Source organism: Lissotriton vulgaris, chromosome 3_2 (genome assembly GCF_964263255.1).
Source record: "Lissotriton vulgaris chromosome 3_2, aLisVul1.2, whole genome shotgun sequence".
Taxonomy (NCBI): Eukaryota; Metazoa; Chordata; class Amphibia; order Caudata; family Salamandridae; genus Lissotriton; species Lissotriton vulgaris.
This window is the reverse complement of record NC_141690.1, coordinates 44,285,188-44,311,225: the sequence shown is the minus strand read 5'-3', so window position 1 is coordinate 44,311,225 and position 26,038 is coordinate 44,285,188. Positions and strand designations below refer to the sequence as shown.

The 26,038-nt window shown below is 42.2% G+C and overlaps 1 pseudogene; it reads left to right on the top strand.

Moving 5' to 3' along the window:
* The first annotated feature begins 1,184 nt into the window (after positions 1-1,184).
* Positions 1,185-26,038, top strand: part of LOC147725318 (transmembrane protein 115-like) — a 104,479-nt pseudogene continuing 79,625 nt past the window's right edge.

Below are 26,038 nucleotides of genomic sequence, written 5' to 3'. Positions count from 1 at the left end.
GACAAACTAAGACTTGGTCAGCACAGAAAAGGTGGAGCTACTTGACCAGTCCTTGCGGCTTACACACCGCATCCAGACATTGACTCAAGCCAGTGGCGGAGTTACATCCATTTCATAAAGAAATAATAAAACTGTACAGAAACCTGACACAGTTTGTGACAAGAACACTCACACTTCAGTCAACACAACACAGGACAAATTGAGAGATCTACAACTAAATTTAAACCACAAAACGCTGCAAACATTTATGGGTAAAAAGCCCACTAAACGTGATCAAATGCCATTCTGGATAGCTCAAAAAAGAAGACAACTAGTGGCAGTATTTCCACACACAAGCCCTCAAGAAAAACAAAGAAGGCTAACAATCTGCCTGCCAATGGGGATAGCCCCCAAATGGAGGATTGTATCACTTGGGCTACAGTTTTTGCTGCCATATATACCAGAACTCATGGTATCCCTTTATTAGTTGTAATACCAGATATTAGGAAAAATACAGAATTAGTATGGAGCAGAACCCGCTCTGAACTTAGGGATGAAATTATTAGGTAATGTTGACCAGGTATCAGCTATCATACTTGCTAACGTTAAAGGAGATACAGTAACAGTAGTAATATGCCAATGTCTGAGGGATATCACTGCTTTATAAAAGAAACACAAATTACCTGAAATTATTGAAGACACCTATGCTGAATTAGGTAGAGATAGTTTGGGAGCCAGAGCAACAAAAACTTAACTCACGGGTGGTCTTGAAAAGGATAACAACAAGCAAGCACCTGATTTTTCCAAGAAGAAATGGGATAATAACAATGAAAAACAAAAGTACAAAGAAAATAAATCTCAGTTCAGGGATGGGTCCCCCTCAACAGGAGCCCTCCGAAAGGAGGTACAACCTTACGAATAGAGATAACATTAAAAAACCTGACAGGTATCAGAATACTGATACACGTTCCTCTTATTCCTTTCAGGTTTCACCAAGAAACTCAGAGAGAGAAGGATGGTCAGAACACAGACAAAAAGAGCATGCAAAGTCCAGAAACAAGCCACACAATCAGATTATACTTCCAAGAAATAGGAGAAGCCAAAATGAAAACTTCTATTTGAAAAGAAGAAAAGAGCAAATCTCAAAGTTAGACATGCCCAGAATTCTGAGGACTTAACTTCTGAATTGGAAATGGGCTCCGACAATGCTCGACAGTGCAGCAGAAGTAACAGTAGCTCGCCAGAACCAGATGGAATTTCTCGTGACAGTGGAATTGAATGAGCATATCATGGTAGAAATACCTGATACAAGGGTATGTGTACCACATAGGTTACTTGAGATAACACCAAAACAAAATGGGAAGCGTAGAGGTACTGATAGAATCACCCTCCTAGCAGTATCATATAAACAATGAGATTCTATCAATGTGAAGAGGTGGTAATTGTTAAGTGTTTTGATTCTTATGGGTTCTGGTGAGATACTAGGCTCTCTCTTAGGTCTAGAAAGACAAGAGCACTATGTGCTTTTTAAAATACCCCTCACACACTAAAAAGTCCTTTAGTGTCATGCTTCATCATCGGGGTCTTCCCGTCCCTATAACGGGGCGGGGCGTGCTAGGACCAAACGGACTATGCAGGAGCACTTTAAGTTGTGACAGAGGCTATATGTAGGTGTAGGGGTGTCAGTGAACTGTAGGGACCTAACAAGTGAGTGCAAAAAATACAAAAATTAAAAATTCCCTGGCTTAGTAAAAAAAAAAATGTATTCGCTTCTCTAGCTGGGAACATTAAGAAGGGGATTGTGAGGTAGAGCAATAGCTTGCTACCTAGTCAACTGAGCTATTGCTCTACCTCACAATCCCCTTCTTAATGTTCCCAGCTAGAGAAGCGAATAAAATGTATTTCAGGGAACGGACGCTCTATTTTGAGAGTGCCTCATTCCACAACAGATAATATTTCTGAATGGCACTGAGCAACAGACTTCATGTCTTGGATCAGCCAAGAACAAGGATTTGTTCGGATTTATCACACATCAATTTTACATCATGTGGAGTGTATACAATAAATTACACCATGCAGTGCAATGCTTCAGACCCCAATTGGAAGGCATGGTAATTTTGGCCCACAGACGCAAACAGATATCAGTCAAGATTCAAGGGTACCACAGAAGAGTTTTGCATCATTAGGCCAGACCAATGCTTTGTACAAAGAGAACATTCTATCAGTGTTGGGAAGTTGTGTCTTGATTGTCTAAAACTAAAAACCTTGCCACTATCCCAGGTGAAACAGCATGTACCCTTAATCTCAGATGAGGTGGATCTAAGGGATTTTTTGATAGGTCCTCAAAAGCCACGTCAGAAACGTTTCTATTAGGCTGTCTATAATGAAATCGGGAAAATGTCTCAACAAGAAGCTGCAGGGAGACTTTGTGAAATAGATAGAATTAACCCAGAAAAGGTGTCAGCAGTAGTTGACAATGGTAGGACTACATTAACATCCAGGATTTATTCACTGGGCAACATTGTATCTTCTATGATAGGTATACTAGAACAGGACTTGTACATACTACAACACGTATAATTATAACTTATTTATATTATGTTATTAAGCTGGATGCTGCAATCATTGCGACTTGGTTATGTGCCATGACGATTTATCAACAGTACATCTCTATTTTCTGCATACAATCTAACTAAGAAGCAGATCACAATGGCACAAAGGGGAGCAAAATATACAATGCTGCGTTTTGAAAAAGTGGACAAATTACCTTTTACTATGGCAGAATCACCATCCACGGAATGGTTAGTCCATGGCCATTTAACATTAACAGTCACCACTTTCCAGTTTCAGTGTTGCCTAGAACAACAACAGGCAGCAGATATGAAGTGATGGGTAGGGAATTTATAAAGGAATCTTTGGAATTACCATACATATTTTGATACAGGAATGGGGACATGGAGGGTTCCTTATCAGTACCAAATGCAAGAATTCTTTAAGTGGATCTTCCATATGCCAGGATATCATGCTTCACTGGCCTGTAATGGTTCAGTTGCTAACTTATCTTGTCACTTGAAGGGTCCCCGGCTGCCATGATAAATCCGGTGATCAACTTGCTTTCAAATGGGAGTTATTTGATGCTGAATTATCAAGGTTGTTGTGGGATGCTCCTGGGCATCCATTATCTTGTCCCTGTAAGCTCAAGGGTTACTTGTTGTATGCATGTATTATTTCCACTGACCATTACAGTCAGGGAGGTCCTGTTATGGCCTTCGTTGAATGCTTCCTTTATACAGTTTGATACTCTGAACCAAATGAAAGCCATGCTTTTACAGCAAACTCTGCCCTTAACCTCCAACCGAGAAACTTATGATCTCCAGGTTGCAAGTTCCTCGGCTGATATACAGGCACTAGTATGAACAAATTGCCCTTCTCATTTCATAGAAATGATACAATGTATCTTCAACATGTCTAATTTGACAGGTATAGGACACCTATTTAAGACCATAGGTTCTGGACTGTTAGGCACCTTTCATGCAATCCTCAGAAATATTCCCAACTTCATACACTCTGAATTTGGAACCATTTTTGGAGGGCTTCCACTGATCCTGTTACTATTAGCAGGTATCCTGATTTTCATTTTTCTACTATGAAATGGACGTCCTGTGATCGCATGGTACTCTATCTGGGCACACCTCCAATTAGCAAACTAAGGGAATCTTGGTTCCTATCCTTTGGACCAGTCTCGATCTACTGTGTTCTGCCTGTCCTCCGATGCATGTTCTGCCAACAAGAATGCGTGTTGCACCATTGTCTAACACTTTCATCAGCTGCGCCACCAGACGTTGATGCTTTACTGGACCCGATAACGGCCCGTGTCCTCAGCATATTCCAATGTTGATATCTGCATTCGTAGAGCCACCACAGGAAGCTTCAGCTCTTGCTGGAACAGATACCGGCTCCTCAACAAATACTCAGCCCTTTGTTGTCACACAGGCATCCCCAGCAGCGGCTGTGGACAATATAGAGGAACATTTGTGCTTGATTGACCTGATCTTTAAGGTGTTGCAGAGACTGACATCTGCAATTGCATGTCAATACCTTTGGCATGTCTCCAAACCCTATCCTTTATCCATTTGTCCAGGTCTCCATTTTCCAATGTATTGATCATATCAATGGTCTTACTGCTCAATAACTGTCCACTCGCTATCTGTAGTGTATTGACAACCTTAGCACAGGGGAAAAAGTGTCCCTTAAATAGTTACAAGATAATAAAGACTAGGTTATTAAGGAGGCAGACAAAGGAGGTAATATTGTTCTCATGACTCGCAACTCAGTAATGGTCAGTGTTACAAGAAGCTGGTGACAAATCCTGTGTTTAATATAATGAAGAACATTAATGCTTAACTGAAACAGTGGCAAAATGACAATCTATTAACCATAGATGAATGTTATTATTTACATGTAAACTGACCCAGATACCCCAGTCTGTAAACACTCCCAAAGGTTCACAAGGGTTAGATTTTCCACCGGGGAGGCCAATAGTGTCTGGTTTAGGGGGGGCAATTGAGAGAATTTCGGAATATGTCAATTTATTTTTGCAACCATATGTGATGAATTTGCCGTCATACATTTGTGATACCAAACTTGTGTTAACTCCTTTGAATGATGCACAGTGGAAGCCAAGGCTATGGATGGTTACACTAGATGTCATATCAATATATATCAGCATCTCACATGACAATGGCACATTAGCATTGAACTGCAAACTAAACATGAGATCAGTGACATTATGACAGCATACATGGATGTTATGGGACATGACTAAAATAAGTTTAGAAAATACTGATTTTTAGGTTGAAGACACATGATATAGGTAACTGCAAGGGACTGCCCCCTCGTACGCTAAACCCTTTAGTGGGCATTCAAAGAGGGACACAAGTGGGGCAGGAATGGAGCTACATGGATGGAGCAAATTTTGTAATAGGGCTGGTACATTGATGATTGCCTCATGATTTGGGTGGGAAGTGAGCCATTATTGCAAGAATGTATAACATATCATAATGATGTCAACGTAAGATTCACATCCAAGCGTAGTCAGGCTGCAATTGAATTTTTGAATGTAGAGTTGTATGTAAAAGACCATAAGTTGCAAAGCAGACTTTACCATAGGCCCATATGTGCAATGCAACCCTACATGCCTCAAGTTCACACCCTAATTGTCAAATCATGGCCATACCTTTTGGAGAAATGAGAGCCAGAATGATTTGTAGTGAATAACATGAATATAATGACTGTATGGAAGATGTGGTAAGGAGATTTTTGGAGGGGGGATATGAGAATAATGTAGTCAGAAAATTCAAGAGAAGAATTATGGATATTGATAGAAGATACTCCTTGGACACACACCCAAGAAAGAAAGGCAATTGTGCATTGATACATCACATCACTGATTATAGTGGTCTTGCAAACAAGTATCTGAATAGACACTGGCACTTATTGATAGAAGCGCAAAAAGAACAATTAATGGACAAAATGCAGAACTATGTCATACATTCACACCAGTACAGAAATCAGGGCCTAAATCCATCATTTTTTGCTCACCTTGCCATTCCAGTTTGAACCCAGCCATATGCAAATCAGTCTTGACCCTGCGCCCAATGGGTACAGTCCAGCCCGAACTGCCAGGCCACGTCCTCCCTGGATGGGAAACAAGCATCCTAGGGCCGGTTTCGAACGATGATGGATTTAACTCAGATCTGTTACTGGGTGTGGTGGTGAACCTCAGCAAGGCCTACCAGTGTAAGGGGTTCGCCCTTCTCTGCACAAGTCCTCAGACCAATAGGATAGAAGTTGGCACAGAAACTGGAATAGAAAATACAAAGTTTATTAACCTCATGAGGTGGAACTACATTCACACAGCACCCTTCGGCAATGTATGAAGTAGCACCCTGAATGGAAGGAGCTTGGTCCTTTTATACCCACATTGGGGCTCAAAATAAGGCAGTACAAGAACAAGAAGTAGGTTTTAGGCACATATAAGGTCATTCATAAAATGCACAGTCAACAAGTGGGAGGAGCTAGCAGTGGCTAATTCTGGTGAACCCATCCTGACATTTACAGACTAACAGCAGCTGCATGGAGAGCTGCAAGCTCAACTGAGCATGTGCAATGTGGAAGAGGCTAAATATAACTTGTGTCTAGGCAGATTGCAAGAGCAGACAACAGCAAGGTTGGACAAAGCCCATGGCATGCATGTGGTAGCACATGGCAAAAAAAATGGCCACCAGAAATACAAAATGAATTCCACTAAACGGACAAGATAGCCTTTAAATACAGGATGGCTTCTGCTAATGCTAAACCAATCGCTGCCAAATTACAACATGGGGACGAGTGTCTGAAAAGTTTCAGCGCTCCATCCATTATCTCCTTGTGTTTACTCATTGAGAGAAGACATGGCCTTGAAGGATTACATATCACCAATACCGGGTATCATGTTTAGGAAAGGCCGGACTCTGAGGTGTTTACTGAGTCTGAGTTACTCAAGGAGACTGGATATAGACAATTGGCTTACACATCAGACAATGGGTTTCTTCAAATTTGGCAACTGAGCTATGTGCAGGTATGCCAAAGAGAAAACCAAATCCTTAAGGGATTTGAAAGGTATAAAGTACAAAATTTACACAAACATTACATGTCATACCAAGTATGCGATTTACGTTATTGAGTGTAGGCGTGGTCTCTTAGATGTGGGAAGATCTATATGTGCTCTCAAAGAGAGAGTGAGCAAGCACATCAGATCAATAAAAACATGCGACACCAGATACCCTGTTGCAACACATGTAAATGAATGTCAATCACAAGGGCTTCCTATTTTATGGTATAGATCATGTGCCAAGAGATCCCAGAGGAGGGAACAGAGAATTGTCTCTGGAGAGATGTGAGGCAAGAGACTGTTGAACCCGGTCTAAACATCAACACTGAGTTATACTACTTTTTTAGGAAATTGATCACCTTACTAATGGGAACATTAGGAGAGGGTCAGATCCAATAGCATATGTGAGTGAGGTAGATTCTAAGATAACCTGCTGGTCTCAAGACATATAATATTAGGTATGCTTATAAATTCTGCTGTATGTGTGATTACATTCTCCATGCTTTCCCCAATCTTTTACTTCATTTGTGATTGTTTGCCACTACATACTAAGATTAGTGATTTGGTTAGTAGATGTCCAAGCGTGTCGGAACCTTCAAGGTGTCAGATATCCTACTGACTTGTGCTGAATACGGTGATGATGCATTACAATTATAGTTAGAGACTTATGAGATAGTACGCAATTTTTACTGTGGTCATGTAGTTATAACTGGACAGACCACACCCCCTCAGTAGGTGCACTTCAGTGATCCTGAAGAAATAGTGCCTTTACAAACTTCCTAAGAGACAGAACACAAGTTTGAGGATTTTCTTTGAGAACAAGCATGATTTACTCATGCTTTTTCAGCTTTATAGTTTGGACTTCCCCATTTTCTTTTTTCTTTTCCATATATGGTATGCAACCCATATAATTATATGAGCAATTGTTTTGCGACTGTTTCCAAGGGTTTACAATACTCAACCAAACACACAATTGTGGTGTTTTTGTAAATTATATATTCCTTACCAATTCCATTTACTTAATGGATCCTATTCCTCAATATTTGCACACTATGGGCCCGATTCACAGAAATAACTTAAGACAAAATCCTAAACTTACTACTTGTTTTATTCACAGAAGGCAGTTAGTAGTTAGGATTTTGTCCTAAATTAGGATTTTGTCTTAAATTAGGATTTTGTCTTAAATTAGGATTTTGTCTTAAAATTAAACAATAACCAGTTAGCTTCCAGGAAAGGGAACCGTATTTACAATTGGAGTTGTAATACTATGTTATTCTGAGTAAAAAAACACCCCAACATTTCAAAAAGGGGAACAACAAGCCATGAGTAAAATGAAAGTAAAACACACTTGCAAATCTATTGATGACACCGTTAATCTGTAATGTAATTATACAGGATTGAAGCAGAAATAAATTAAAAACACAACACAAGAACGATCCCATAACAATAAAAAAGAGTACTTTTTAATAAATAAATTGTCACCAAAAAGAATAAAAATCAATTCAATAGAACCATAGTTATTATTTTTTTATGTTTGAGTTTCAAAATAGCACCTAAAATATCGCAGTGCAAACACGGATATCTAGTCACTTGAGACCGGGTCGAAGTCCAAAGTTAACTGCAATGGAGCAAGGTTTGGATACAAGAAGTGGATGGGACTGGGTAGCAATTGTATTCGGACTGAAAAAACTATCTGAAGAAAAATGCCTAAGAACTTAAAGTTCAGTGGGGCAAGGCTGCAGGAGATTTTCCGAGGAAGAAGCGTTGTTGCCGGAAAGTCCTCAGTTTTAGAAATGTGAAATCTGGACACATTTAGTACCATAGCCAAGTGTCCAGGTCTAGTAGGACACCTCTTGGGGGTTCAGGACTCACTCAGGCTGGGGTCCAGGTGCAGTTTCAAGATAGTGGGAGCCTGTTATGTCTCAATGGCTAAGCATAGGGGCCAGCAAAGTTGCCTTTGGATTAACTTCTGATGGTCCTGGTTGCAGGTGTAGATGCAGGGCTCAACAGCAGGGCTGGCCTCTAGGGGTTCAAGGTAGACCTCAGGCAGCAAAGCAGCACTTCCATGTACAACAGTAGTCTGGAAGAGTGCACAGCATATCACAGCAGCAGGCATTATTCTGAGAGTTCTTCTACAAGTCCAGGCGTGAACTGAGGAGTGGGTATGAAGGTCCTATTTTAATACCCTGGTTCGTTAAGTCCTTTGTATGAAGCAGAGCACATGTTACTCAGGTGTAAATGGGGCTGTGCTCACCTCTGCCCCCCAGCTGGCCCATTCAGGCACACTTAATCCCTTTACATTGTTACTGGCTGGGAGGAGTTCATAAAGGCTAACTCTCGGTTACACTCAGTCATGTGACCCAGGCCAAGCTAAAGGCAAAAGAGTCAAGGGTAGGAAAATGGCAATTTTCTAAAAGTAAATTTTTATAATTGTAATGAAAAGTCCAACTTTACCAAACATGACATATCTACCTTCTCCCAAATACAAATTATAGCTGAATAAATATAATAAATAATCCCCAATGGTATTCTAGTAGCGAACAAAAAAGGGGTTTTTCACTACCAGGACATGTAAAACCTAAAAGTATATCCACAGCCTTTTACTTACACAGCAAGCATCCTGCCCTATGGGCTACCTAGGGCCTAAGTTAGGTATGGATCATATGTAATAAAAAAGGGAGTTCAAGGATTGGCAAGGAGGTTTAAATTCAAAGTTGACATGGCTAATGGTCACTGCATTCAGGCTGCAATGGCAGGCCTGGAATATATTTTAGAGGGCTACTTCAGTGGGTGGCACAATAGATGTTGCAGGCCTACTGGGAGCATTTAATTACATTTACTTTATAATTTACAAGCCTTGAGTATATGGTATAGCTCTCTACAAAGGACTTTTAAGTAAATAAAATTAAGCGAATTAAGTCAATTAAGTGTATGCAAGTCAAACCATGTTTAGAGGAGTGAGCATGAGCAATTTGTGAGTAGTGCTAAAGAGAACATAGTACTAAGGACAACAAAAGTAGAAATGCAGCAAAACATTTAAGGTAAGTAAGCAAAAGGTTTGAGGGAAGACAACGTTAAGACTGACAGATCCACCAATTAGATTCATGGAAAATGCTAGACTTGGTAAGGTAATGGGACTGTGTTCTCACTTTTTTTGGTTGAAGACCACCAGATCAGTTGTGAAGGGTTATCCTCCATGAATTTCCTGATGGAAACCAAAGTTGTAATTGAGCAGACAAAGTTATGGCTGAGACACCTCCATCATCCACGTTTAGCCCAATACTTCATTGGCAGAGTACTCTGAAAGCAAAATAGAGGGAAGGTTTGACTGAGTTTCATCCAGCATATAGCTAACATCTAAATTAGGTAGGCGGGTGGACAATCACTATGGTGGACACTGTGGATTTACAATGATATTTATACATCTGCCAAGATCTAAATCAGTCCTTTAGTTCCAATGTATATTACTGCCCAGTTCTCAGATTGACTAACTCTTTATCCCTTGGCTATTACAACTATGTACATATGACCTTGACTCCAGTGATCTAGACCAATGCCACCAGTTAGTGGGCCAATGGATGTTACTCAAAAACCACAAATTGAACTTAACAAAAACAATATGAGGAAGGTATAATTCGACCAACATTTGACTTTAGGAACATGAACCACCTTCAAAAACATTGATGGAAGTAAGAAATCTGGACTCCAACCTATTTGTAGCGTCTCACATGAATGAAGATACCAGAATAGCCTTCTCCACCACTCGAATATTGCACAACTTTTTCTCTCATCCATTTTTCTCTCAGAAGACCTACACCACAATTTCCAAGGGCAATTTTGCCTGGATATGGGGTTGTTCTTTATCTTGGGAGTGCCACACTAATATTATGAGGATTATAGAAAATATAGAATGTAGAAAACTGATTTGCCTATGCAGCTGGAGATACTTTTAATGATGCAACAGTACAATATTGCAACCTGTAGCTATAGAATAATGACTACCACTATACTTTCATGCATACATCAATATGCTTAACTCCACATCTACTTACAGTAACACTATATCTACTAACTATTATAATATAGGGGTAGTTAATATATAGGAGTTTTTAGTTAAAAATGTTTATGTTATGGTAAACCATTGAAATACACATCTCTTTTTTTTTTAACTCATCCTCACTGATAGGGCCCTACATAGCCCTGGGCTATCTTTCATCCAAGCAAAGCCATCTATCATCCAAGTGATACATTTTAAAGAGCACCATCAATTACAGATGCATTCCTCCTGTACAACCCACCCATGGTGCTTCTTTCTCTAGAGTCATGCATCCAAGTTAGGGACTTCATAGTTGGCAAACATAAATGACACAGAAATCAGGAAGGCTATACTCAAACTGATGACTTTCCTATGCTGAGATCTATGGAGCACCTATTTGACTTTTCCCTCACTTACAATGGAGGGATTAGCTCCACAAAAAAGGTAAGCATATGTAAAAGATAAAGCTGTAAAATGTCAACTCTCGTTGATTCCTTCCACACATAAGTACCCCTACAAGTTTGGCATGCTATGATCAGTGCTCTCTTTGGTACTCACACATTACCCCAAAATGCAACCCTAAAATACAAATTATTAAAACATACGTCCACCAACCATGCACACTACAAGAAGTACTGTTTCACTTGCCCAGGAACAAGCACTTCGGGCCATCATTAATGATGTGAGGTACTATACAAATACTTCTATAATTCGATACAATTAAACAATACCATCAGTAATGTGCAAACACCTCTGATCAGCAATATTTCCAAGTACTGAAGTTTTGGTTCATATTTTGATTTCTACATCATAATGGTTTTGACCCAATATCTACACAGGCTGTGAACAAGAAAATCAATGCTAAGTATTGTTAGACTAGGATTGCTCCATAAGCACCTTGACAACCCCTGCACTTTCATTAGTGACTGTGCAACACCACACAAAGCACCAAGGCAGTGCTAGGTTCAGAATCCATGAAGACTATTGAACAATAATCTTAATTTGGCTCTTTTATTTCAGAAATTGCGAAGGTTTTCAGGGCTTGGTGGTGTAATGACTGAACCATAGGCATTTGCTGAATGTTCAGAATGTACTGTAAACTGGCTACATAAACTTCCATAAAATACAATTTGTGACCCACACAGGAAAAACAGGACACCAAATTAGCATTAATATAAGTTTTACATGTCTGCAGTTTTCCTGTCTGTTATGAGCTTTCGTTTACTGGCAGGCTAATAAATAATATTAGAAGTGTTCGGGCCTCATAGTGGACAGTAGTTTACAGAATACATCCGGCGGCTATAGGGCTATTCTTCAAAAACCAATCAATATTGCATGGTAAAGCACCACACAAAAACATGTGAGCAATGTATCTACTAGGTCAGGTGGCATTCAGACACCATCAACATTCTTTTGTAGTAAATTCAATTATGTAAGAATGTAATCCGAATCACCAGTAACTGTCTGTTGAAGTTGTCGGTTGAACATGAAGTACCTTGAAAAAACAAGAGACAAGAGGAGTTTGGCAAAACAGGAACAGGTTGTTTAATTAAACAGTGCAGCTGAGAGAACAGTTAAAGGCATAGGGTCTGAGGACTGTTTCAACTTACAATCAATCTGACATGAGTATTTAAACAATTCATTGCATTGCATAAAATAGTTCTGTTGATCCTTTTTTAATAAAGAATGTGAACTGCTGTGTTTAGAATCATAAATTAATGTATTCAATGAGGAATCCAGGTGGGGTTCAACATTGTGTGGACACAATTCGGCCAAGCGGATAATGTGTCCCGATGTCCAGCATGGGGAGCATGTGATCACTGAATGTAGCATGTGCTCTGGGTCCAGATTAGCTGTGTGTTCCTAAATTTATGTGGCATCTGTTTTGAGAATGTACGTTCCCTTCCAGCTAGGTGCGCTTTATTGGGGTCAATCTCCCTGGATCGCAGTGGTCTTGCTGCGCCTATCTGTGGGACTGATCTCGGGTGTACACTTTTACATGTTTGTATACTGGCTACATGCCACCCCACCTGTGACCTGTCAATCAGTGACCTTGGGACTGGGTCTCAGCACCTGCCTGACTGCGTATTTCTGAGTTGGGGTTGACATGGAGTTAATAACGGGCAAATTCATAAATAAAAATGCTTCTTCGTTTTTATACATTAATTTAGCATTATTCATCTTGACATTGACTTTCTCAATATCAACACCCCCCACTTGAATCTACCCCCATACTATCTAACCTCTACTTCATGATGGTTACCATATTGGGTGCGGTACAAAAGGGGGTGGTGATGGACGGAGCATCCAAATCAATCAAACACTCGCACCCAGTCAAAAGATCTGGGTTTAATCCAGCACCGTTCTTTAGCACACTCTGCCACCCCAGTTTGACATGGCTATATGCAAATCAGTCTGACCCTGTGCCTCATGGGAACAGTCCAGCCCGAACTGCTAAGCCATGTCTTCCCTGGACCAGAAACAAGCTTCCGAGGACTGGTGTCTGGCAATCCAGCCGTCTTCAGCCCGGCTTGCTTGAATCCAGTGGCAAAATGAGCAAGGGACTCACGTCTGAGCATACCCTGCCACACTTATGGCGGGCAAAAGCGGTACAATAGGGAGTGGTGATGGACGGAGCATCCGAATCAATCAAACACTCACACCCAGTCAAACAATCTGGGTTTAATCCATCACTGACATGGCTTGGCAGTTCGGCCTGGACTGTTCCCATGGGGCACAGGGTCAGACTGATTTGCATATGGCCATGTCTGAAATGGGGTGGCTGAGTGAGCTAAAGAATGGTGATGGATTAAACCCAGATCAGTTGACTGGGGGTGAGTGTTTGATTTGCTCAAACGCTCCGTCCATCATCCCCTTTTGTATCGCTTTGTTCGCCCTAAATTGGCAGGGTATGCTCAGATGTGAGTCCCTTGCTCACTTGGCCACTGGATTCAAGATAGCCGGGCTGATGAGGATTATGAATCCGAAACCGGTCCCAGGATGCTTGTTTCCGGTCCATGGAATACATGGCTTGGCAGTTCGGGCTGGACTGTTCCCATGGGTCACAGGGTCAGACTGATTTGCATATGGCCATGTCTGAACTGGGGTGGCTGAGTGAGCTAAAGAATGGTGATGGATTAAACCCAGATCAGTTGACTGGGGGTGAGTGTTTGATTTGCTCAAACGCTCCGTCCATCATCCCCTTTTGTATCGCTTTGTTCGCCCTACGTTGGCAGGGTATGCTCAGACGTGAGTCCCTTGCTCACTTTGCCACTAATTTCAAGATAGCCTGGCTGATGAGGATTATGAATCCGAAACCGGTCCCAGGATGCTTATTTCCGGTCCAGGGAAGACATGGCTTAGCAGTTCGGGCTGGACGGTTCCCATGGGGCACAGTGTCAGACTGATTTGCATATGGCCATGTCTGAACTGGGGTGGCAGAGTGAGCTAAAGAATGGTGATGGATTAAACCCAGAACAGTTGCCTGGGAGTGAGTGTTTGATTTGCTCAAACGCTCCGTCCATCATTCCCTTTTGTATCGCTTTGTTCGCCCTAAATTGGAAGGGTATGCTCAGACGTGAGTCCCTTGCTCACTTGGCCACTGAATTCAAGACAGCCTGGCTGATGAGGATTATGAATCCGAAACCGGTCCCAGGATGCTTGTTTCCGGTCAAGGGAAGACATGGCTTGGCAGTTCGGGCTGGACTGTTCCCATGGGGCACAGGGCCAGACTGATTTGCATATGGCCATGTCTGAACTGGGGTGGTTGAGTGAGCTAAAGAATGGTGATGGATTAAACCCAGATCACCTGACTGGGGGTGAGTGTTTGATTTGCTCAAATGCTACGTCCATCATCCCCTTTTATACCATATTGGGTGCCTTTTGTTCTTCATTTTTGATGATTATACTTTCCTAGTTACTTGCATTTTTAGAACAGGAAATCCCAACTCGCACAGAACTATACAAAAACAAGAACACAATGAAAACTCGCAACAATGATGAGCACAGACTGAAAAGCCTCGGGGGAAGCCAGGAGAACCACTTCTAGAACCACTCTTGATCAGCGGCACCTCTCTCCTCATGCATGTCTCTTTGTAAATGGTGCAGTGCTTGGATGGCAATAGTCAATGTCCAAACATACATATAATTCACTGCGATGAATGTGCAGAAGGATGCCTCAAACTTGGCACACACCCTAGATTAGGTAGATATACTGATACCTGCACGCTGTATTGTCACCTATAAGCGATAGAAAGAACAAAATAAAAGAATATTCTGTCCATTTTCCACCATATTTTTGGGTTCTTTTGCCCTTATCCAATATATTAATAAACATACCAAAATTTAGGAAACTAATACCCGTAGGCAGCACTTGTCACCAATAATAGACTTATAAAATTAGAGTCATAAAAGTTGCAATTAAATATTCTTACACATGGTGCCATTTAGAATCCGATATTGTTATTTGGAAAGTCCGCGTGCTAATATGCATACAGACCCCCAATATACGGTACTCCTTAAAAAAGAATAAACCTAGCTATAGCAGCCATACATAGAGTATGGCTTTAAGAGAGGGCGGGAGGCACCGAGGTTGTTCCCAGTAGGCGGAGCCTACTACGGAAATAAAAGAGCACAGATTAGTGTAGTGAAATCCAACCACTCGTGACGGAAGGAAGCTTCATGGAAGGTCGACACGCTGTTAAATCCATTACCGAGGTAAGAGCCCAGGCAAACCACGCGGGAACCTTTTAGCAATTCACATGCTAATCGGCATTACGCACTTGTGAGATCAAACTGTACGGCAGTGCTGCGCACAGCTCTCGGCTAAGACTCTGCTTTGGTAACTGAGAGTAAACTTGGGGGTTTGGCTTGTTAACTTTTTTCCAACCCGCTTAAAACCTTTTGACCTCCATTATCTGGCATATGTTTCCACGTTTAGGAGCCATACGGTAAAAAAAGGAAACAACAAAGAAACCTGATCTTAAAGTACACGGATTGCATCGGCTGCATCACGTTTTAAATCTCCAATCAGGAGCCGACAAGGATTACACTTGGGTTTCCGGAATTTATGACAAACGTAAGAGACTTAAAGAATATACTAAGTCAGTAGCTTATAAACCCTCGCAGTATCTTTATTTTCAGAAACATTAAATCCCCCTTTTTTAATTATAGATATCTTGAAGGTTAAAATTGTGAAACGACGAACAGTATGGATTTGAAAGCCTGAACCTTCCTTCCGTTTTCTGCCTTCCCATTTTAATAAATAGAAGATGAAGAATAATAATAGGTATCAGTAAGATGCTAGCAGTGAATGCTGTTTAATCAGGTGAGGTAAAGACTTAAAAATGATTAATAATTATCAATAGAGTGAATCAAAAGTACACACAGAGAAGTGCAATAATATCCTCAAATATGTTAATTTGCTTCCTCCATAGTTATCACATACCAATTCTGATTTTTACGAATGAGAGGTGCCTTACTCCCTGCGACTACCCTATATCCATGTGATTTCCAATTATTTTAGGTAAGAGGATTTGATTAAGAAAAGGATACTATGATAAGGTGCAAACAGCATGTTTGAATAATCTGTCTCTGATCTGATATCAAGCATAACCATCAAAAACCTCAGCAAGTCATTAGTACAATTTAAATCCTTATGATACTATGTACTTGCACTCACTCCCTGATAAAAACAGATTACAGGTCACTAGTTACTACCTACTTTACACTTCCTACAGAATTAAGCCAAATGATAAAAACGAGATAAAATTTTGAAGAGCAGTAAGTAATAGATAGAATATACTAAGGACTCTAAATTAGGTTCAGAGAGATATAAGAAGCATATTTAGTTTAGGGTGACCTTTTGATGATATTTGGGTGACACACCAATCCTTATAAAGTCATAAAATGTTTACAAAGTAAATGTTTAAAGATGTAAATTTGGTTTTTTCCACTTATGAAAAATGAAAGATGGAATATGTATGTTCTTTCCAACTACTCTAACAAATGCACTATGTTTCATAACATAAGCCTGGCTGAATACAATGATCATGTTTTTGATAATAATTTTACTGTTTTTTAAAAGAAAGAGCAATGCACTGTGATCTTGAATTAATTTGAATATCATTATTGTACATATCTTTCTATTTAGATAAAGCGGCTGATTACCCGTTTTCTGTCCTGACGAAGACAACTGTGCTTGTCGAAACGCGTAGACTCACGACATACAGCCCCATTCTCTACAGTTAGAGAATATTATGAAAGAAATAAGAACTCCCCTTTTATATTACATGAAGTTTTTCTAAAAAATATATATATGAACTTCAGAGTAATTTGTCTATCGTGCAAACTTGCTTATTTTTATGTATATGTTTATTCTATATATTTATATTAAAGAATATTTTTTGATATCATTTCAGTCCATTGCTTAGATTATTTTTATTATAAAAATTGTGTTTTTATGAATATTGCTATTATAGTCAGCCAGCCTTTTGCTTTTCTAGCCTGCCTGGGTATTTACCTTCACAAGAAATAGTCAATGTCCAAACATACATATAATTCACTGCGATTAATGTGCAGAAGGATGCCTCAAACTTGGCACACACCCCTCCCTCCATCACTGTCATCAAGCCTAACACATACTGATGCTGCATCATTATGATGTGGATTGCTCTTCATTTATTGAAACAAAAGGCAAAGCTCAGAGCTGTTCTTCATTTTAAGCGTTTCCCACCTGGTTTTTAGGAGCCATTGGGCTTTAGCTTTCAACTGCACAGTGAAGAATGACATAGACAGTCCCTCTGACACTTGTGAAACCGAGAACAGTCTGAATTCTTCTGGAATGTCCTTGTACTTAGCCCAACCAAAATAATCTGCAGTTCTTTTTTACAGACCTGATGCAGCAAGGTTGTCTTTTTTCTTAGCAGGTGCTGGTACAAATCTGATAGTTCTTCTCTGGGAATGACCAGGGTTGGGGTGTTAATGTTTGCGAGGGAACAAAGTGAGCCATCCGGGGAGCTGTGTGGAGGCAAACCCGCCACACTGCATTACATATTCACCAACGTGGGGTGCCACATTTCATATCCAGAATGTGCAGGATAATGCAGGAGCTTTCATTTGTGCCCAGGGGAAGCATTACTTTATCTCTGAAATATAAAGTATATAGGGGCCCATGCATCAAACAAAAAAACTGTTTCAAACGGGCAGACTCTGAGAATCTGCCCCTTTGAGACTGGTATTTTTGCATTTGGGATGCATCATTACTGAAATTGCAATTGCTTTTAAGGCATCACAAATAGTGATTCCTTAAATGCAATGCATGAGGCAAATTGAAATTCAGATTTCCTTATTAGGGGTCGCAAATTACCGTCGAATGAAACTGGGTGGTAATTTGAGAAAATGTACATGTTATACACACACATGTGTGCACAACATGGGTTCACATGGGTTCACATTACAACATCAGGGGTCCAATGGGGTGTCCTTTTTGCACCCTTGAACCTGCATGCGCAATTTGCGAGTACCTAATGGGTACCTGTGGGTCCATATGAATGAATGAGAAGCCATTCCTTGATTGTGACCCACAATTTGTGACTCGAGTTTAAGGATTATATAGGAATCACTATTTATTTAGCGATTCCTACATGCATAGGCTTTTGTGAATCTATAATTGCGATTCCTTAATATTTGCAATTAAGGAATCGCAAAAGCCTACCTTGATGCATGTGTGGGATAATGTATGTTACCGTACAATTAAGGGTGCCACTTCCCTTCAAGCCAAGTGTATTTACCTGTCTGGTATCCTAGATTTCCTGACATGGGGTGTCTTTGCGTTTGTTCAACCATCCCTTATCAGACCCATTTCCATTTGTATCATCAAGCTTGACAGCCCTACACTGGAACTCAATGAACTCCACTTGTTGTTAAAGAAGACTGACACAGATATGCTAAGGGCCAGCCTTGTACCACAATTGGAGGCAAGAGTGGATGTGATTGTGCATTGAGTTTGGGGTTTTGCTACCTCCAAGTGTCTCTTTTCTGGGAAGTCTCAGGCCAAACAGTATCCTTCCCTATGGTGCCCTATGTGTGCTTCCTGTCATGCTCAGTTTGAATACAGTTAGACTCAGTGAAGAGGTGTAGAGCCATTTAGTTGGTCTCATATCAGGTCAGATTCACTACCACTCTGTGGGACTCTACCTTGTTGGGTTGGATTTTGGCCCTGATTCTGCATTGGTATAAGTGGAGAAGACACTGTGCTTTTTCAGGGGCCACCTCTTGGGACAAGTAAAGTATGTCTGTCCCTACTGCATGCAGTAGCAGTGAACAGATGTAACATGACCTGGCGAATGTCTTGGAACCCACACTATTTATGTTCTGATACCATGTGTTGTTTATAAGGGCGCTGTGTAGTGCATGTGAAATGCTAGCATTTGGTTTGATGTAATTTTAAGTGACATGGGAGAGATCCCTGTGCCAGCGCTGTGATAGTTTATGAATGAAATCCATTAGACAAAGCAGTTCTTTAGCAGTGAATAGGTGCGTCAGCACCAAAAATATGGAGAGGGTTTATAGAAGTGCAATAATGCTTAACTTGTTATTGAACATTGCAGCTCTTGGATATGGATACAGTCCACAGACACTCGGTCCACAGGCTCAGCCCACAGACACTCCATCGAACTCTGGAACCTACTCGACACTACATCGCCGGACGTCGCCTTCCTTACAGAAACATGGATGAACGCCTCATCAGCCCCCGACATCGCCATAGCCATTCTGGACACCTACAAGATCATCCGAAAAGATCGCATCAACCAAACAGGAGGAGGCATCGCCATTGTCCATAAGAACAACATCCGCATCACGACCAGTTCCGACGATAACCTCGCTACCGCCGAACACCTTCACTTCCAGATACACACCGACCCCAAAACCACACTCAGAGGCACCCTCATCTACAGACCCCCAGGACCCCACACACAATTCAGCGAAGACATCGCTGACTTCATCAGCCCACATGCCCTTCCATCCGAGAACTATATTCTACTGGGAGACCTCAACTTTCACCTGGAAAAGAAAATCGACACCAACACCACCACCCTTCTGGACAACCTGGCCAATCTCTGACTCAAACAACTCGTTGACACCCCCACCCACTCTGCCGGACACACGCTTGACCCTATCTTCACCTCCAGCAAGCACATCTCCTTCGATCACACCACAACTCTCCATTGGACGGACCACAGCTGCGTTCACTTCAACTACAAAAAGTCCACGACCCACAACCCCCCACAACCTATTCCCCGAAGAAATTGGAACAAAATCACCACCGACCAGCTCTTCACATCGCTTCACCAAAACCCCCCTGCCAATTCATCGGACTCGAACCAAGCAGCCATCAACCTCACACAATGGATCACCCACAGCACCCAACGAACTAGCACCCTCGAAAAACCATCTAATCAAGCAAGGTAGCAAAAAAGCCCCCTGGTTAAACGATGACCTTAAGAAATCCAAGAAGCTCTGTCGTACTCTTGAGAAAACCTGGAGAAAAAACCCAACCACTGACAACCTAGCCACCTTCAAGAAGGCCACCAGCAAACACCACCAACTGATCCGATCCACCAAGAAATCAGCATTCAAGGATCGACTTGACAACAATGCCCAAAACAGCAAGGAACTATTCAACATCGTCAAAGAATACACTAACCCCTCCGCCGGCACTAACGACATCACCCCCTCCCAAGACCTCTGCGACTCTCTATCCTCATTCTTCCACAACAAAATCGCCGAAATACATAACAGCTTTGAAAACCAGTCCGAAGACCAGTCCACTCCACCCACCTCCAAACCAAAACCGCACTCTAACAACCTTTGCGCCTGGAACCCTATCACCACCGAAGACACCATCAGTCTGATGAACTCCATCCACTCAGGATCACCAACCGACCCATGTCCCCACCACATTTTCAACAAAGCAGACTCCATCATCGCACCCCATCTCCGCGATGTCATTAACTGTTCCCTCAACTCCGCTACCTTTCCGGAAAACTGGAAACATGCCGAACTCAGTGCCCTTCTTAAGAAACCCACGGCAGACCCAACCGCACTTAAGAACTACCGCCCCATCTCCCTCCTCCCATTCCCTACCAAAGTCATCGAGAAAGCCGTCAACAGTCAGCTCGCCGCCTTCCTCGAATCCAACAAATCCCTCGACCCTTCACAGTCCGGCTTCCGAGCCAAACACAGCACCGAAACCGCCCTCATCGCAGCAACAGAAGACATCCGAACACTACTGGACAACGGAGAAACAGTTGTTCTCATCTTACTTGACCTCTCCGCAGCCTTCGACACAGTCTGTCAAAGCACCCTCATACAACGACTCAGCAAAGTCGGAATACAAGGAAAAGCATTGGACTGGATCATCTCGTTCCTCACCGGAAGACCCCAGAGAGTCCGCCTCCCCCCTTTCAAATCAGAGGCCACCGAAGTCATCTGCGGCGTACGACAAGGATCATCACTCAGTCCCACCCTCTTCAACGTATACATGAGTCCCCTCGCTTCCATCGCACGCCAACACAACCTCAACATCATCTCCTACGCAGACGACACCCAGCTGATCCTCTCCCTCACCAAAGACCCAAACACCGCCAAAACCAACTTACACGAAGGAATAAAAGAAGTAGCTGAGTGGATGAAGAACAGCCGTTTAAAACTAAACTCGACAAAACAGAAGTCCTCATCTTAGGGCCATCCCACTCTGCATGGGACGACTCATGGTGGCCACCGGCCCTCGGGACCGCACCCATACCTACGGACCACGCACGTAAACTGGGCTTCATCCTCGACTCCTCCCTCTCGATGACCAGACAAGTCAACACCGTCTCATCATCTTGCTTCAACATCCTACGAATGCTCAAAAAAATCTTCCGTTGGATCCCCACCGAAACAAGAAAGACGGTCACCCACGCACTGGTCACAAGCCGACTGGATTACGGAAACACCCTTTACGCCGGAACCACAGCCAAACTAAGGAAAAAACTCCAACGCATCCAAAACGCCTCAGCCAGACTCATATTGGACATCCCTCGGCAAGCTCACATTTCCGGCCACCTGAAAGACCTCCATTGGCTCCCTGTCAACAAGAGAATAATGTTCTGTCTCCTCACCCACGCACACAAAGCCCTCTACGACCTAGGACCCGAATGCCTCAACACGCGTCTATCCTTCTACACCCCCTCCCGACAACTACGATTGTCCAATCAAGCCCTCGCCGCAATTCCGCGCATCCACAGATCCACCATGGGGGGAAGATCCTTCTCCTACTTGGCGGCCAAAACCTGGAATTCTCTCCCCACCCACCTCCACCTTACACAGAACCACCTCTCCTTCAGAAAGCAACTAAAAACTTGGATATTCGATAAATAAATCACCTCCCTCCCTCAAGCTCCTTGAGACCCCCTGGGTGAGTAGTGCGCTATACAAATTTTGGAACTTGAACTTAAACTTGAACTTGGAGACTCTGGTGGTTGGGTTTAATCTTTCAACAGTTCAATAAAAAGTTCATGATGCAGTTTGTGATCTTAATTCACACACGTTAGTGCTGTGTTGGGGTGTTGATGTGGCAGCTAAAAAGGTGGTGTACTTGGAGATTCCACTGCAGACCTGTTGGAAAAGGGCTTGGTTAATTTTGTTAATTCAGAAATCATTGCATGTGCCATCGTCAATGATTTTTCTTAGGGGTTCCTGTACTTTCCTTTAGAGGTGTGTTCTCTTCACTCCATTTATGACATTTTTAGAGAGGCACAGGAAGGTGGCCCTGATCGTGATATATTTTTGATATTTATAATTTAAATGTGGCTTATTGGTAATACAGATAATTAATCTATTTTATGAGCTGTTGAGCCCCCCCCCCCTTTTTCTTCGTACCTAACTGGGTGCTTGGATTAGTGCAAAATGTTTATGGAGTGGCCTTGTGATCATAGGGATGGATTCTATCAGTTTTTATCTAGGGTTTTATGCGCGTGGCCCACTTTCTAGATCCTTTCTCTCCTGGTGTGTGTATGGGGGCACCATCGGTGTAGACTGCTTTTAACATATACGACTGCTATGCTGTGCGTGGAGGGGAGATGTCACTTTAGGTCTTGTTGGTGGTTGCAACATGGCTGGGATGACATGTGCATATTCTTCTATATTCGTAGTATGCAGAGTGCAATGTGCCCCTCCCCTGTGGTGCCAGATATCTCGACTACACCCTTTCTCTCAAGACTTCTTTTTGGGCTAACTTTGGGCTCTTTCTGTTGTTTGGATGTTCACCTAGATCTTGCATGATCTGCTATCTCCCTTATGATGAGATGGAAGGGGGTCGGAAAGTCGTTCTGTGGCATCCATGAAATCTCGGTTCATGCCATCTTACGTTGTCCAAGGTCGGAGCTTACTGCTTTCTTTAGGTAGTTTTTGAAAGGCCTTGTTCATTGGTTAATTGCTAAGCCTGGTACGGGGGTCAGCGCATTCCCTGTTCTACTCTTGCTTGGAGCTGTGATGGACTTTGCGGATTGGGGGATTGCTGTTGGGCTTCAGGCTGGATTCCCAAAATGTGGACCTTCTGATTTGGTAATTGGAACCCTTCCCTATTGACTTGAGACACAGGGACCTGGGTACATGGTTATTAAGTGACTTGTCTGGACCCCCCGCCACTTCATCAGCCTGCCCTTCCCCTTAGTATCTGGCCAGCCAGCCCTGACCACTGGGGATCATCAGCTGATTGGGGCTTGATACCTGCAGGTGCCCTTAATGGCAACCTTTAGTGAGGCTTCCCGATTGACAGAACACATTCAGCGGCCCTGAATCTCCAGATGCAAGTAAAGGTTTGTATTCCCAATGTTGTTGGTCCTTCTTTTTGTTTTCGTACAGTTTAATTTTGGGATGTCGGTGAATGGGGAGATTGTCTTTTGGCACATTTGGACTGTGTTTGTGTGATGGCATTACCTCCCAAAGCAGCTACCCCCTCCCTGCCGAGGCTGTGGCCCAGTCACTGTTGAGCTGAGTTCCTTGTTATGTTAAATTTATGTTACCTGTTTTTTATAGAGCATGTGGATGCCCAAATACAGGCTTCTCAGCACTAGCAGACATATTAACAAGAGATAAAGAAATGACTAACTAAACAGGTGTGTCTTTAGTTGCTTTCTAAAGTTCAGGAGATTGGAGTTTGCTCCCAAATGTATGGAGAGGGAATTCCAAAGTTTAGGTGCCAAGTATGGGAAGGACGATCCACCATCTCTGGATCTTTTCGTCTTTGGGATCACCAGGAGGGAGCAATTGTTTGACCTTAAGACTTGTGAGATGTTGAGTGAGACAATTAACTGGTTTAAAATATGTGGGCCCTAAACATGATCTTGTGTGCAATGCCTAGGGCAATAAACAAAATCCTTCTCTTTACGGGGAGCCAATGGAGACTTGCCAGTTCAGTGTATACAGAGTGAGATAGAGGAATATTCAACAAAACACAAGCCGTAGCAATTTGTATGATCTGTAATGTTTTTACTACATTGGCAGAGATGCCCATATAGAGCTAATTGCAGTAATCAAGTTGTGAGATTATAAATTGTTGCACCACAATGACTCAGGTGCTATTTCAGTATCTTCCTCAAGGCTCTTAAGAAGCCAAAGCATATCCCTGATACTTTTTTTGCCTGGGAGGCCAAAGTAAGACAAGAGTCAAGACATAGGCCCATGCTCTTGACCTCCGTTGTGGGGAATGAGCAATCCTCAGACATAGACGCCATGTAAGATGACTCCATAAAGAAAGGTCTTTCCCCACCACCAAGACTTCTGTTGTGACACCATTTAAATTAAGGAGACCAGAGGCCACTCTGTTATTAACTTGTTCCAGGCAGGTATTCAAATTTAATGCAGCTTGATTGATGCTAGGTGTCAGAGAGACAACACTTTGGGTGTCGTCAGCATAGGACACCATGGTAAGGCAAAAGGAGCAGCTGATATCAGCAAGGGATTGAATATATACATTGAAAAGTGTGGGGTCTGGAAGGAGCCCTGAGGCGCACCACATTTGAGCTGCTGAATGTCTGACAGATGATGCCTTCCCCAACCTGGAAACATCTATTTTCTATAAAGGAGGACAGCTATTCAAGTGCTTTTCCAGGTATCCCAAGCACCTCAAATGTGAGCCAGAGGACTGATTGGGGCACTGTGTTGAAGACAGCACTTAGATCAATTAAAATAAGAGCGGCTATTCCTCCTTGATCCAAGGTTTTCCTAAGATCTTCCGTGGCTAGTAGCATAGCCTTTTCAGTGTTATAGCCAGGGCTGACACCGATTTGTGTGTGATGCAGCAAACTATGATCCTCCAGAAACGTGGCAAATGTCCATTGACCAGGTTCTCTAGAATCTTGCTCTAGCATCTTGCTGACCACAGAAAGTAGAGATATGGGTCTATATATGTGAGCTTTAGTGGCATCTATACAGGCCTTTTTCAGAAATGGGCTGATTATCGCATGCTTCCAGCGATCAGAACCTTTTCTGCTGTCAAGAGAGAGATTATACATAGGGTTAGGGCTGGGATTATAGTATCTTTTCATTTTATCAAAATGCCTATTGGTACATGGTCCATGTACCAATAGGCATTTTGATAACCAGATTTGAGAACCAGATTTGATTGTTTTTGCTGATTCCAAGGTGGTATTATAGCATACCTGGGGGACAACTGATATTACAGATAGTTTAGTACATATGTTTTTGTCACAAGGTCTCTCATTCACTGCAGGAGATGAATTTGAGTCCCCGAACAATGACTCATAATTGAGACTGGCCTTGCTGAGATAAAACATGGCTAGTTCATTGCAACGCTCTTTGTAGGGGAGAGGGCCAGGCCCCACAAATTTTGGCTTTAAAAAGGAGGATACATTAGTGTATGTTTCTTTTGACGAGTTTGGATATTGGGAAATCCTGTTTGCAAAATCTGCTACCCTGGATTTTCTAATGGCGTTCTGACACTTTTCTAATGTCTTTCTATAGATAGCCTTCTTTTCGTCTTTGTAAATTGTCCACAATTTTCTCTCCTTTTTGTTATACTCATTTTGTTTGAAACAGGAGATGTTTCCATTGTCCCTAGAAATCTTAAGCCTTATTTTAGAGATAAGTGTTTCTAGTGGTGATTTGATCATAAGAGCCTGATAGGCAGTGTTAATATATTCTTCTTGACTCCAAACTGAGGCCTTGAGTGCCTCAGTCCATGAAGCAACATTCAGTTTAGACCAAGGTCCTGACAGTCTGGATCGGCGGATTTCTGATTGAGGTGGCCCTATGTTTATGATAAATAGTTTGTTCGAAATGTGGTCAGACAGGAGTATCAGTAC